The sequence below is a fragment of the Vombatus ursinus genome, unplaced genomic scaffold, assembly GCF_900497805.2.
Source record: "Vombatus ursinus unplaced genomic scaffold, bare-nosed wombat genome assembly UNPS02000582.1, whole genome shotgun sequence".
Lineage (NCBI taxonomy): Eukaryota > Metazoa > Chordata > Mammalia > Diprotodontia > Vombatidae > Vombatus > Vombatus ursinus.
Window position 1 is genome coordinate 10,082,998 of NW_020940360.1, and position 12,778 is coordinate 10,095,775.

Below are 12,778 nucleotides of genomic sequence, written 5' to 3' on the forward strand. Positions count from 1 at the left end.
CCGTACTTAAACACTCCATATATAAGCATCTGGTGCATGGCTCTTGCTGATATTAACTCCGCTCAGAAATTGTGAACAAAAATGAAAAAAAAAATGCTAAAGGCTAGGTGTACAAAGCATGTATTTCCATTTAAATATTATTGCATCTTTGATTAGAATTTAAAACTGCTACCCTGGTACTATTTTAAAGGATTAAGGGTTATTTTAAGGGCTAAAGTGGAGAAAAAAATTTAATTAAAAGAATCATTTCCTTTATAAAGCAATTTTAAAATAGGGTATTTTTGAAAGAAAGGGATTAGAGTTGTGGCCTCTGTTGGGTTAAATTGACTTTGTGTTGTGGGAATGATTCTATTTATTTGTTTGTATTTTCTTGCCTTTTCCTTGATGGGAAGTAAAGTCCAAGAACTAGTTAAGTAAGTTTACGGTATTGTAGATCACTAACTGTAAGGTCATTATACCATTAGGAGGCTTTCCAGTTGGCTGAGAGGAAATTTAGATTTAAAATCAAGTCACCAAACATTTATTAAGCACCCAATATATGCCAGGCATTTGGAGATACAAAAATGAAAGAACTCCTGTCCTCTTGGAGCTTATGTTCTGTATATGCAAAATAAATAAAAGGATAAAAATTCTAAATCTGGAATGAGTGTGTTCTACTGAGATGATCTTATACATCTGGGGCTGTTACAGGGTGGAAGACCCAGTAGGACTACTACTGCTGAGGGAAATACTGGATGCAAAGGCTTATAACCTAATTTGGAACCACACAGATTTCTCCATTCTCCCTATCTGTTCCCTTTGCTTGGAAACTGCTCCCACCTTCTGTCACATTTAAGCTTGGCTTAAAGACCACCTTCTATATTAGGCCTTTCCCTAATCCACTCATCTCTTCTTTCCCCACCTCCCCTTCCCCTAGTGCTGCCAACCCCTAGCCCCCATGCTCCATCATATTGTATACATATATATGTAGGGGTGTGTGTGTGTGTGTGTGTGTATACATGTATATATTGAGTGTGTAAGTTAGTATATTATATATTTTACTCTGATAAAATGTAAGCTAGCTCGAGGACAAATGCTGTTTTTGTCTTTTTATCCCTAGCCTCTAGCATGATGTCTAACACAAAATTTGTGCTTAATAAATATATGTTGATTGATTTTACTGATAGGAGGACCCTGCCCTCCTATACTGTTTCTGAATTGTATATACTTCTTTCCCTTGTAAATTTACCCTGGAGTATATTGTACATAGATGACATAAAAGGAGAAAGAAGAAGCAGCTAGGAAATGGAACTGAGACTGTGAAAGTGACAGAAAGTGCACAAGGGAAATGAATTGTTTGGTTTCTGGTACTGTGCGTCTTTGAACTTTGAGTGCTACATCAGCTCAGAGTTCAGAAAAGTCCAATAGGATTTATACCTCAGATTGGGGACCAAGGATCAGGGAAGTAAAAAGAGTGCAGGCAAAAGAGCCTGGACCTGAAGGCAAAGTTCCCTAGGTGACCATAGGTTTATGTGGCCTAATGTACACTTTAATACTGAATAAACTATTTGCCACCTCCACTTTTTTCACCACCCACTCATTCAACCCCTCATAATTTGCCTTCCAATTCCACTGCTGTACTGCAACTGCCTTCTGACCTCACGTAATTAGCAGCACTGGCACCTGGGCAAGCAACAAAATGTGCCTTCACATCAACCTTTTAAGACAAGTACAGTTAGAGATGAGGTAGTTAAAAGACACAAAATCTTCCCTGGGGGAAGAGACCCTGGGTTTTATTTCATAGGTTACTGGCTGCCCTCAGGGATATTCAGAAAGCAAAGCCAAGCCAGGTATATTTCCTAGGTTCCAAAATGATCCTTCAGCTCTCAGATTCAGTGGCCTTTTCTCAGCTTTGATTATCCTTGGCCTCTTGTAGCTTTTACCACAGTTGACTATCCTAGATACTCTCTCCTCCCTGTAACACTATTCTGTTGCTGCTTCTCTCACTAATCTGATTGTACTTTCTCAGATGCTTTTGTTGCTGCAGCCATCTCCCACCCTCAAGCCTCTGCCCTGAGCCCCCTTCTTTCTGTTTTCTGCCTTTGTGAACTTATCCTCTCTTGTGGGTTTACTTTTCATCTCTCCATCTTCACAATCTAGATATTCATTCCTAATCTGAACTCCACTCCCACAAATCCAACTACTTGCTATAGAGCTCCATCTGGGTGTCCCACCTGCATCTGAAGTACAACATGTCTAACACAACTCATTATCATCCTGCCTAAACATTTGCTTCCACCAAACTTCTCTATTTCTCTCAAAGGGATCAGTTTTGATCTTGGTATCATACTTGCAAGGCAGTATAGTTCAGTGAATAGAGGGTTGGCTTGGATTTTGGAAGATCTGGGTTGAAATCCTGCCTCTGGCTATGTGATCATTAGTCATTTAACTTCTCTGTGTCTCAGTCTTCTCATCTTTGAAATGGGGATGATAATATCTCAGGGTTATTAGAATACAATTGAACAATGTGTATTCAGCTACCACCACCACTAACATCATCCTTGACTTTTTCCCTCATTCTCCAAAACAAGTTTGTTCCCAAGGCTTGTTAATTCTGCCTCTACAAATGAAGGGGTTGAACTGGATGCCTTCTCAAGTCCTTTCTAGTCCTCAAAAGCTGTATTCTGTGCTACATCCCTTGTATCTGTCTCTTTCTTTCCACTCACAGTGATCACTCTGCTTCATGTTCTTTTTGCATTTCTCCTAGACTAGTATTAGCTACCTTTCTGTCACCTCAGCAATCCATCATACACATGGCTATCAAAATAATTTTAAGGTGCAGATCTGATCTTGTACCTCTCCTCAGAAACCTTCAGTGGCTCCCTCTTCTTGCCTCTGTGATTTTATGATAAAAGGTGAGTTATATATGTTTTAAGTTTTGCAAAGTGCTTTTTATACATCCTCATTTGATTAAATATGCATTCCTGAGCCCCTTCATTTAAATCCTTTCATAATGTGTTGCCAACCTGCCTTTCCAGCTTTATTTCATATCATTCCCTATCACACTGTTCCAGCTTAACTAGACTGCAAACCAGTTCCCCAAAATTGATATGCAGTCTCCTGTCTCTAAGCATTTGTAAGGGGTCCCTTCCCCTCAGATCCCCCAGTGCTGTGAATGAATTCCCTGTACTCTACTTTTCAGAATCCTTGTGTTACTTTCTCTTTTTGTTTTGTTATGTTTTGAGTGGATGGTCTTGTATTCATAACTGAATTTTTAAAAACTAATTTATTTTAAACTTAATTACAAAATAAGGAAAAAGGATTGCCATGTGCACAGCAGAACATGAGAGGATTCAAAATATAAAGCAATAAATTTCCATTTCAAGAAAGCTTATATAATAAATACTTCACATTGTGTTAAGAGGTATCCATCTTTGCAGCCTTGTAGGTTTTCTTTTGTTTTCTACTGTGCACTTTTTACTTTGTTCTTTTTTTCCCTTCTTCCTCAAGGTTACAATTAAATGTGGAACACACACACACACACACACACACACACACACACTCCTATGCATCTCTGTGATATCATACTATGCTTGTTTGTCTTCTTTTTCTCTGAAGGTGGATGACATCTTTCTCCATAAGTCCAAGCCTTTCCATATTATTCTAAATCCACCAACTCATTTCCTACACCACAGCAGCATTCCAACCTTGTGCTGTCTAGTTATTTTAAATAGTGTAAAACAATATTGATTAGTATGGCTGACATAGTGTAGTTTCTGTATTTTTCTCTTTTGATTAAATCTGTTTTAGTGTTAACTTTGAGATCACGATTACTACTCTTTTTTTTTTTTTTGCATAGTAAATTCTGCTCCTGATCTTTATTTTATGTTTGTGTGTATCTCTTATTCCCTGTCTCTCCTGACTCCTTTGCTTTACTTCTATCCTCTACCTTACCCTCCTGTTACTTAACCTACCCTACCTCCCAGGATCCTTCCCTTATCCTTTCTTCCCATCCTTTCCCCTTGCACCAAAGATCCTTCCTTTATCTTCTCCCCCCTCTAAAATCCTTCCCATATGCTCTTTCCCCTCCCTATCCCCTTAGCCTTTCATTTCTGAATTTAGAAGACTTTTATGCCCTTCTAAATATAAATATGTACTGTTCCCTCTTTAACCCATTCCCCATGAGAGTAGAGTTCCAAAACTATCATCTAATTCCTCTATGTCAGTTCTTCCTCTTGCACCTCATTTGTATAATTATCCTTTTTACCTTTTCCTAGACCGTTTACTTTTTAGTATCATATCATACTCAGCTCTACCCCAGTCTTTCTTTTGAACTACCCATTTGCTAATAATAATCTTAGGCATACAATTTACATTTCCTCATATAAAATGTAAACAGTTTGTCCTTATTGAGGCCCTTGTAATTTATCTTTGAATATATTCTATATTCATAACTTTCAGATAGTCCAGTTACTCTCTTCTTGATCTGTTCTCCAGATCAGTTTTTTTTTTTTTAATGAGATGTTTCACTTTCCTTCTATGTATTCTATATTTCTCTTGGATCTCGTTTGTCAAATTTTCTATTGATTTCAGGTCTTTTTGCAACAAAATCCTGAAAGCCTGGCAATTCATTGAATGGCCATTTTTTTCATTCAGGGTTGTGTTTAACTTTGCTGGGTATGATATTTTCAGCTGCAACTCCAGTTCATTTGCTCTTTGATATATAGTGTTCAAAGATCTTCAGTCTTTTATTTTTTTCTATCAGTCAATAAACTTTTATTTTTTATTAATTTATTTTGATTTATCAACAGTCACTTCCATAAACTTTAGAGTTTTGAATTTTTCTTCCTTCCTTCCCCAGATGGTGTATAATCTAATATAGGCTCTACATACACATTCCTATTAAACATATTTTCACATTAATCATGTTGTAAAGAAGAATTAGGACCAATAGGAGGAACCACCCGAAAGAGGAAACAAAACAAAACAGAAGAAAAAAATAGCATATAGTATGCTTCGATCTGCATTCAAACTACATAGTTCTTTCTTTGGATGTGGATAGCATTTTCCATTATGAGACCTTTGGACAGTCTTTTAGTGTAGCCATTGATAGGTCTTGTGTGATTCTAATTGTGGCTCCGCCATATTTGAATTGTTTTTTTTCTTGTTGCTGTTAATATTTTCTCCTTGAGCTGGGGTTTTGGAATCTAGCTGTAGTGTTCCTATATGCTTTCCTTCTAGGATCTCTTTCAGATGGTGATCATTGGATTTTTTCTATTTCTACTTTCCCCTCTTGTTCTAACATTTCTGGATGATTTTTCTTTCATTGTTTTTTGTATTATTGTATCAAGATTCTTTTTTTGATCGTAGCTTTCAGGTAGTCCAATCATTCTCTTCTTGTTCTGTTCTCCAGATCAGTTTTTTTAAAAGAGATATTTCACTTTCTCTTCTATTTTTTCATTCTTTATATTTTGTTTTGTTATTTCTTGGTCTCTCATAACTTCACTGGCTTCCCCTTGCTCAGTTCTAGTTGGTTGACTTTCTTCTCATAATCTTCTTGTTTTTCTTAGGTGGTTCCTTTTTTTCCCCCCCTAAATTTTTCCTCAGTCTCTGTCACTTAATTTTTAAAGTCTTTTTTTTTTTAAGTTTTTCTATGAATTCTTAGGTGACCATTTCATGTCTGGGGTAGGAGAGGCTTTTTTTTTCCCCTCCTCTGAAGACAAACCCCAGTCTTCTCTATCCCCATAGTAACTTTCTATGGTTGGGTTCTTTCTCTTTTGCCTGCTTTTTTTTTTTTTTAATAGCAACTTATTTATTGTAATCACCTCTAGGTATGGGAGATGGTATTTCTGGCCTCAGATTCTCTTTCAGTTCTCCCCTATAGCCTGGAACTGAAGCCAAGAACTCTGCCCTCCTGTAAGTGCCCGCACCCAACGCGGTCTCCCCAACTACCTCTGCTTCTGCACTCACTGGCTGCATCTGGGGGCTGCCTCCCAACCCAGCTAGCCCCAGGGCTTAACACTTGCTGTTTCAGTGGAACTAGCCTGGAGGTGTTTACACTTCACCAAGACTAAATATCTGGATCTTCTCAGATTGTTCCAAGAGGGCCGCTGTTCTACCCCAACTCTTGTTTGTTTTTACATTTCTACACTTGCCCTGAGGTGCTATTTTATCTTATTTGTGGAGGAAATCTGGAGAGCTTGAAATTGTCTGACCTACTCCACTATCTTCCCAGAATCCCCTCCTTTTTGTTACTTTCAAAGCTTTGCTCAAGTTTCGTCTATGAAATCTGCCACTTGCTAGTCTTTTCTTCTTGCTCAGATGACCTTTCACTGTACTTATCTGTGTATATGTTCTATCTTGTCAATAAAAATGTAAGTCTTCTGAAAACAAGAAATTCTTATTTTCTGTCATTGTAGGCACACTGCCTTACACACAGTATAAAAGTATGTTTTTAATAAGTATTTGTTTGCATTTTTAGTGTGGTAGTTTGTGAGAAGGCTTTCCCTAATCTTACATATGTCATATAAACTGTTTCTATGGTCTCTCCTCAGTGGAAGTATCTCTTTCCTCCTATGGCCATAGCAACAAGAGTCAAACTTGCTGTGTGACCCTGGGCAAGTCACTTAACCCCGATTGCCTCACTAAAAAAGCAAGAAAAAAAAAGAGTCAAAACATATTCTCCAGGTGGTGCCTCTTACTTGAAAGTTTCTCTGCCAAGTATATCTTGGTGGAACACCTTAAGGATCTGTAACCATAGGATAAAAAGCAACTAAGACTCTGTTGGCCATTAGAACATCTCTTTGGGTAGACAGCTCATGTGGTATGGTAGGAAGACATTTGGTTTAGAGACTTTTGTTGTAGTCATGGTTCCCCCACTGTCTACCTATGTGACCTCAGGCAAGTCATTTAGCCAGTTAGTGCCTGAGTATCTTTATCAAATGAGGTTGGACTATAGGACCTTCTAGCTTTAGAAATGTGACTATTAATATTTTGTGTCACTTGTAAATGTTTTGGCATACAATCTGTGGATTGACAACCTGTTTTTTTAATTATTTAATAAAATCTCTTTTTCTCAAGTTAATTAAAATGTTGATTCTGAATATCCTGAATCTTCTATTTCTGTTTACCAAAGCCACATCTATCCTATCATATTTTATCCAGTTCTATTTATCACTGTATCTGTAAGTATGTTATGTAACATATCAGGAATGCTTCTGATCCTCTACATTCCTTGCAAACGATGACACCAAAAACCCCCAGAATTTCTATTGATATTTGAATAGATGCTAATGATAGTATAACTTTTGTTTTACTTTAGTAATATTCAAGTTTTGACCATACTGCTTTATCTCAAGATCAGCATTTATTTAGTTCATTGATTTTATATTGTTTTGCATATAGATTGCACCCATCAAATGAGGTCTTTGAAAAAAATGCTTTCTGAAACACAGCACTGATTATAGATTATGTACAGGCAGAAAAAAAGGCCTATACTTGGACCAGTACAGAATAAAAAATTAAATCAACTGTAAACTAGAGGTATATTAGCCATCCTATCCCATAAGGTTGTTTTGAGTCTTAAATAAGATGTGAATGCACTTTGTAAGCCTTAACAAAGTTAGTTGTATGGACCTTTATCTTCTTAAGAATCTATAATAGTTATGTTTCCTATTGCATCAAATCCATTTGGACCTAACCCAAGATGTCTGCCATCTTAGTCACAAATGCTTTTTGAGCATATGTTTCCCCATCTTATGGTTCATTTTTCTTCTTAATCATGGTATAATTGAATAGTCACCTCTTTTTGCATTTATTCAGAAATAAAATAGGAACTTAACAATCACAAAAGATCCCTTTTTGAAAGGAAACTTCTGAAACAGTGGTTCTTAACCTTTTTTTTGTGCTGTGAATGATAGTTTTGGTAGTCTGTTGTCCCCTTCTCAGACTAATGTTTGTTGCCTACATTAATAATTAAAGAAAATTCTGTATTTCAATTAGTTATTACTAAAAACAAGTTGGATTTTTCCCCAGCAAATTTCATGACCCCTTGAAATCTATTCACAAATCCTTCTGGGGTCTGTGGACCCTACCTAGGTTAGGAATCCGTGCTCTAAGACTATTTAAAATTTTTTCCACATTGTAAAGCCATAGTCTTCTGTAGAGAATCATTTGCAAAGACTTGCCTTATTCTCTGGTTTTCCTAGAGGATGCCCTCAATAAGCATGTAAATCTTTCTCATAAAGATTTCATTAAAGTAAGAATGGGTTATATGGATTAGTACTTAGGTATTACCTATGTGCAAGGAATTGCATAAGAATCATTGAGGAAATGTATGATTGGAAAAGCAAGTGAGCTAGGCATGAAATGAAAACTAGTGATTGAACAAATGGACGGTCCTCAGACTGTTTCACTAGAACATGTGAAATATAAAAGACCAAGAGAAAGGCCTCCATCATGTTGTGTATGTCCTCTGTGAAGAGTCTGTAGAAAAACATGGGCAGTACAGTATAACAAAGCATCATGGGTTTTTAGTCTTCACTGAAAGAAAGAATATGTTCCCATTGAAGAGATCATATCCACTGAAGTGTCAAATCTAAAATCCTCAACTTAATGTTCAGGAATCTTTAAGAACTGGTATTTTCTCACTTGATTAACTTCATCTCCCACTATATACTCCTATTAATATTGGCTATTTTATTACCTTTAGCAAAAGTTGAGTGCATTTCTGCCTTTGCCCTAGTTCATGGTATCCACTACCCACCCCTACCCCCATTTTACATTTCCTATCAAAACAAATCTTACCTGTGCCTCATTTCCAACTATGAAAGCTTCTCTGGCTACTGTGAGCCATGATGATTACTTTTTTCATTGAATTCTTATAACATGTAATCTTTTTTTATTCAGTCAGTGAAGAAAATTTATTAAACATGTAGCATGTGCATTGTACTACTGTAAGCCATGAAGATACAAAGACAAAAGTAGAACAGCCCTTTCAAGGAGCTTACATTATAGTAGGGAAATGTGTACATATATAAATGTGTATGTGTGTGTGTTATGTACTCAATAAATAAAAGATAGTTTGGAAGAGTACACTAGCATATGGGGGGATCGGGCTTCATGTAAAAGTTGGGAAATTAAGCTCAGTCTTGAAGGAAACCCAGGATTCTAAGAGATATAGGTGAGGGGGGAGTGCATTCTGAGGATGGGGAACAGACAGTATAAAGGTATGGAGATGGGTATTAGAATATTGTGGCTAGATCATAGAGTGCAAGGAGGGTAATAATACATAAGAATGCTGGAAAGGTGGGAAGGGGCCAGGTAATTAAAAGTTTAAATGTCAACCAGAGAAGTTTATATTTTATCCTAGGGGTAATAAGGAGGGGGAGTGGGAGGCAGGGAGAAGTGTGACATGATCACACCTGAGTTACAAGAAAATTACTTTAGTGGCTGTGTAGAGGATGGATTGGCGTGGAGAGAAACTTGAGGGAGGGAGAGCAGAAAGGTTGTTGCAAGTCCAGGAAAAAAGTGATATGGTCTTATACTAAGGTGGTGGTCATATGAGTGTAAAGGAGGGGGATGTATGTCAGAGATGTGGAGAGAAATAAGATTTGGTGGTTGATTGGTAAGTAAAGAATGATGGATGATGTCACTGTTGCAAACCTGGATGGCTAGAAGGATGTTGGTGCCCAAGACAGTAATGGAGAAATTTGGATGGAGGGATTTGAGGGGAAAGATGAGTTTGGTTCTGTACATCTTTAGTTTGAGGTATCTATGGGACATTCAGGTATAAATGTTCAGATAGGCAGTTTGTCATTCTGGACTGGAGCACAAGAGGGAGACTAAGGCTGGATATATAGCTCTCAGAGTAATCTGCATGGAAATGGTCATTGAAAGCACAGTGGCTGATGAGGTCATGGAGCTAGTGTAAAGAGAAAAGAAAAAATGGCCCAAGACAGAGTTTTGTGTTGCACCTACAAGGTGACATGGATGATGAATTAGCAAAGAAGAACCAGGAGAGCAAAGTGGCATAATAACTGAGAGAGGAGAGGGCAGTCAACAATGTCAAATTCTCCAGAGAGGTGAAGGAGGATGAGGATTGAGAAGTCATTAGATTTGGTGATTGAGATCATTGTTAACTGGAGAGAGCAATTTTAGTTCAGTGACAAAGTTAGAAGAGAGATTGTAGGGAATTCAGAAGAGGAAGAAATAGAGGCAGTAAGTACAGGTGGGTTATAAAGTCTCACCTGAGAAGGTGGGGAGAATGTTGTTGGAAGCTTTCAGAGAGAGGAGAATGTTTGGAATGTTCATTGTGGAGAGTGGTATAAAGAATAATTTGGAAGAAATTAAAGGATTGCTTTGTTGAAGTGAGGGCCTAGTTGAAATTTACTTTCAGATATTACAAGGAAAGGAAATAAAATACAACATGATAAATTCCATGCAAAAATACAAAGAAATTGCTATTGGAATTCTAAAGGAGATGGGTGAGGGAGGGCAGGCAGGTAGTGATGCAATATTGATAGAGAGAATTCCATGTAAAGACTACATGCAAATAATGTCATTTGAGCTAACTCTGAGGATAAGAACTATCTTACCTAAATTTTGTATCCTACTCAGCTTTTAGAATAATGCTCTGTGTGTTGTAGGCTCTTAATAAATGGCTGTTGGATTCTTTGTTGTCTTTTTTTATTCTGTGGTTTTTGAATATATAGGCATATACCTCACCTAGTCAGAACAGAAGCAACATTCAAAGAGCCATTATTTCTATAACAACTTTATAAATAGGGGATATATTTGTGGACAGCTGCAATTCTAACATTTTTTTTTACATTATTCTTTAAAGTTTTGAGTTCCAAATTCTATCCCTTCCTCCCCCTCTCCCCCCAAGCAGTCAGATACAGGTTATACATGTGCAATTATATAAAACATTCCATATTGGTTATTGTATACAAGGAAACTCAAATAAAAAGGAAAAAATGAAAGAAAATGAAAAATAGCATGCTTCAGTCTGTATTCAATCAATATCACTAATTGAAATCTTAAAGCTGATCTTTACAAGCATCTGAGACAGTAATCAGGAATGGTTAGGAAACCTGGGCTGGGCTTGATGAGACTTCTTGGATATACTAATTGACTTGAGGTGTGGAAGCTTAAAATCCAAATCATCAGAAAGATTCCTTTGAGTTGTATAGCATAGTGGGCAGTACCATAGAGCAAACTCAAACAGAAATGCAGGACATTTTGACTCTGAAAACCAAAAATTAACCTTATCTATGTTGTACTTATTTGTTAAACATTTCCCAATAACTATTTTAGGCCACACGTAGGAATTTCGTAGCTGCTGGCCTCCAAGTTTGACATCTCTGCCATAAAAGACCTAGAATTTCTGATGTAGTAGGTGGGGGTGGGGGTGGGGGTGGGGGTGGGGGTGGCTAGGGCAGCAGCTGGTCTGAACATACCTTTCTAGACTTGTTGGGCATTACATCCAGCCAAACCAACCATCATAGTTCCTCACTCAACACTGCATCTCCCACCTCTGCTTTTGCACTGGTTGTCCCTCGTACTTAGAGTGTACCCCCTCCTTACCTCTGACTCATATACTCCCCTGTCATCAAGTTGCTGCTCAGGCACCATCTCCTGCATGAAACCTTTCCTGACTCCTGCCTCACCCCTCAACCTAGTGCTTTCCCTCCCAAACTACCTTGTATTCAACCGCTCTGTGTGTGTGTGTGTGTGTGTGTGTGTGTGTGTGTGTGTGTGTGTGCTCGTAAAATATATATATATATATTCTTAACAACCTTTGGGGCTGTTGCTATCACCATCTCATCACAATTGATGTGTCTGAGATGGGATTTGAACTTGGCTCTTCCTAATTCTTAAGTCTAGTGTTATATCCACTGCAGTAGGCTGCATCTCCAGAGACTTAAGGGGAGTTGTAAAGAATCAAATGTCAACTTGAAAGCAATTATTAAGAAGAGAAACTAACTTTTTTCTCTTCAGGAATCCTCACAGAATCTAGTGTTGGGAAATACTTTAGTGGCTATGCAAACCACATCCCAGGAGTAATCCCCTGACAGATGGTCATCTAGTTTCTTTCTACTTAGAAAGTTTTTCCTGACAAGTCTAAGTTGGCTTCTTAGCAGCTTCGAACTATTCTTCCTGGTTTTGCCCTTAGGTAAGTCTAAAACCTAGTCTACTTGAGAGCCTTAAACAGCTATCTTGTCACCCTGAGTCTTGTCTTCTGTAGGTTAAATGGCACCATTTCCTTCTATCAATTCTTACGTAATATGGACTCAAAGATCGTCACCATTCTGGTTGCCCTTCTGGTTGCTCCTCTGGATGCCCTTCAAACCTATCAATGTCTTTGCTGTACTGTGGCAATTAGAATCCCTCAATAGCTGTGTTTCAGTATAATTGGTTTCCATTGTAACTACATATTTTATTTTATGCTTTTTTTTTTTTTAGGCAATTGGGGTTAAGTGACTTGCCCAGGCTCACACAGCTAGTAAGTGTCAAGTGTTTGGTCTGAAGCTAGATTTGAACTCAGGTCCTCCTGACTTCAGGGCTGGTGCTCTTTCCACTGCACCACCTAGCTGTCCCTATTTTATGCATTTTTAAACAATATTTTGAGGAGTCCATAAGCTTCACTGAACTACTAAAGGGGTCCGTGACACAAAAAAAAGGTTAAGAACTCCTACTCTGGCCTGTTAAAAAAAAAATATGGATCCCAAACAATCATCTGTTTTAACTATCCCTCCCAGATTTGTATAATATGGAAATCTAATAAGCTTACATCTTA

The 12,778-nt window shown here is 37.6% G+C and overlaps 1 protein-coding gene across 1 annotated transcript in view; it reads left to right on the forward strand.

The window, feature by feature from the left end:
- ZNF292 (zinc finger protein 292) overlaps window positions 1-12,778 on the forward strand; it is a 107,736-nt gene that overhangs the window by 47,524 nt on the left and 47,434 nt on the right. The gene's annotated exons all lie outside the window — the stretch shown is intronic.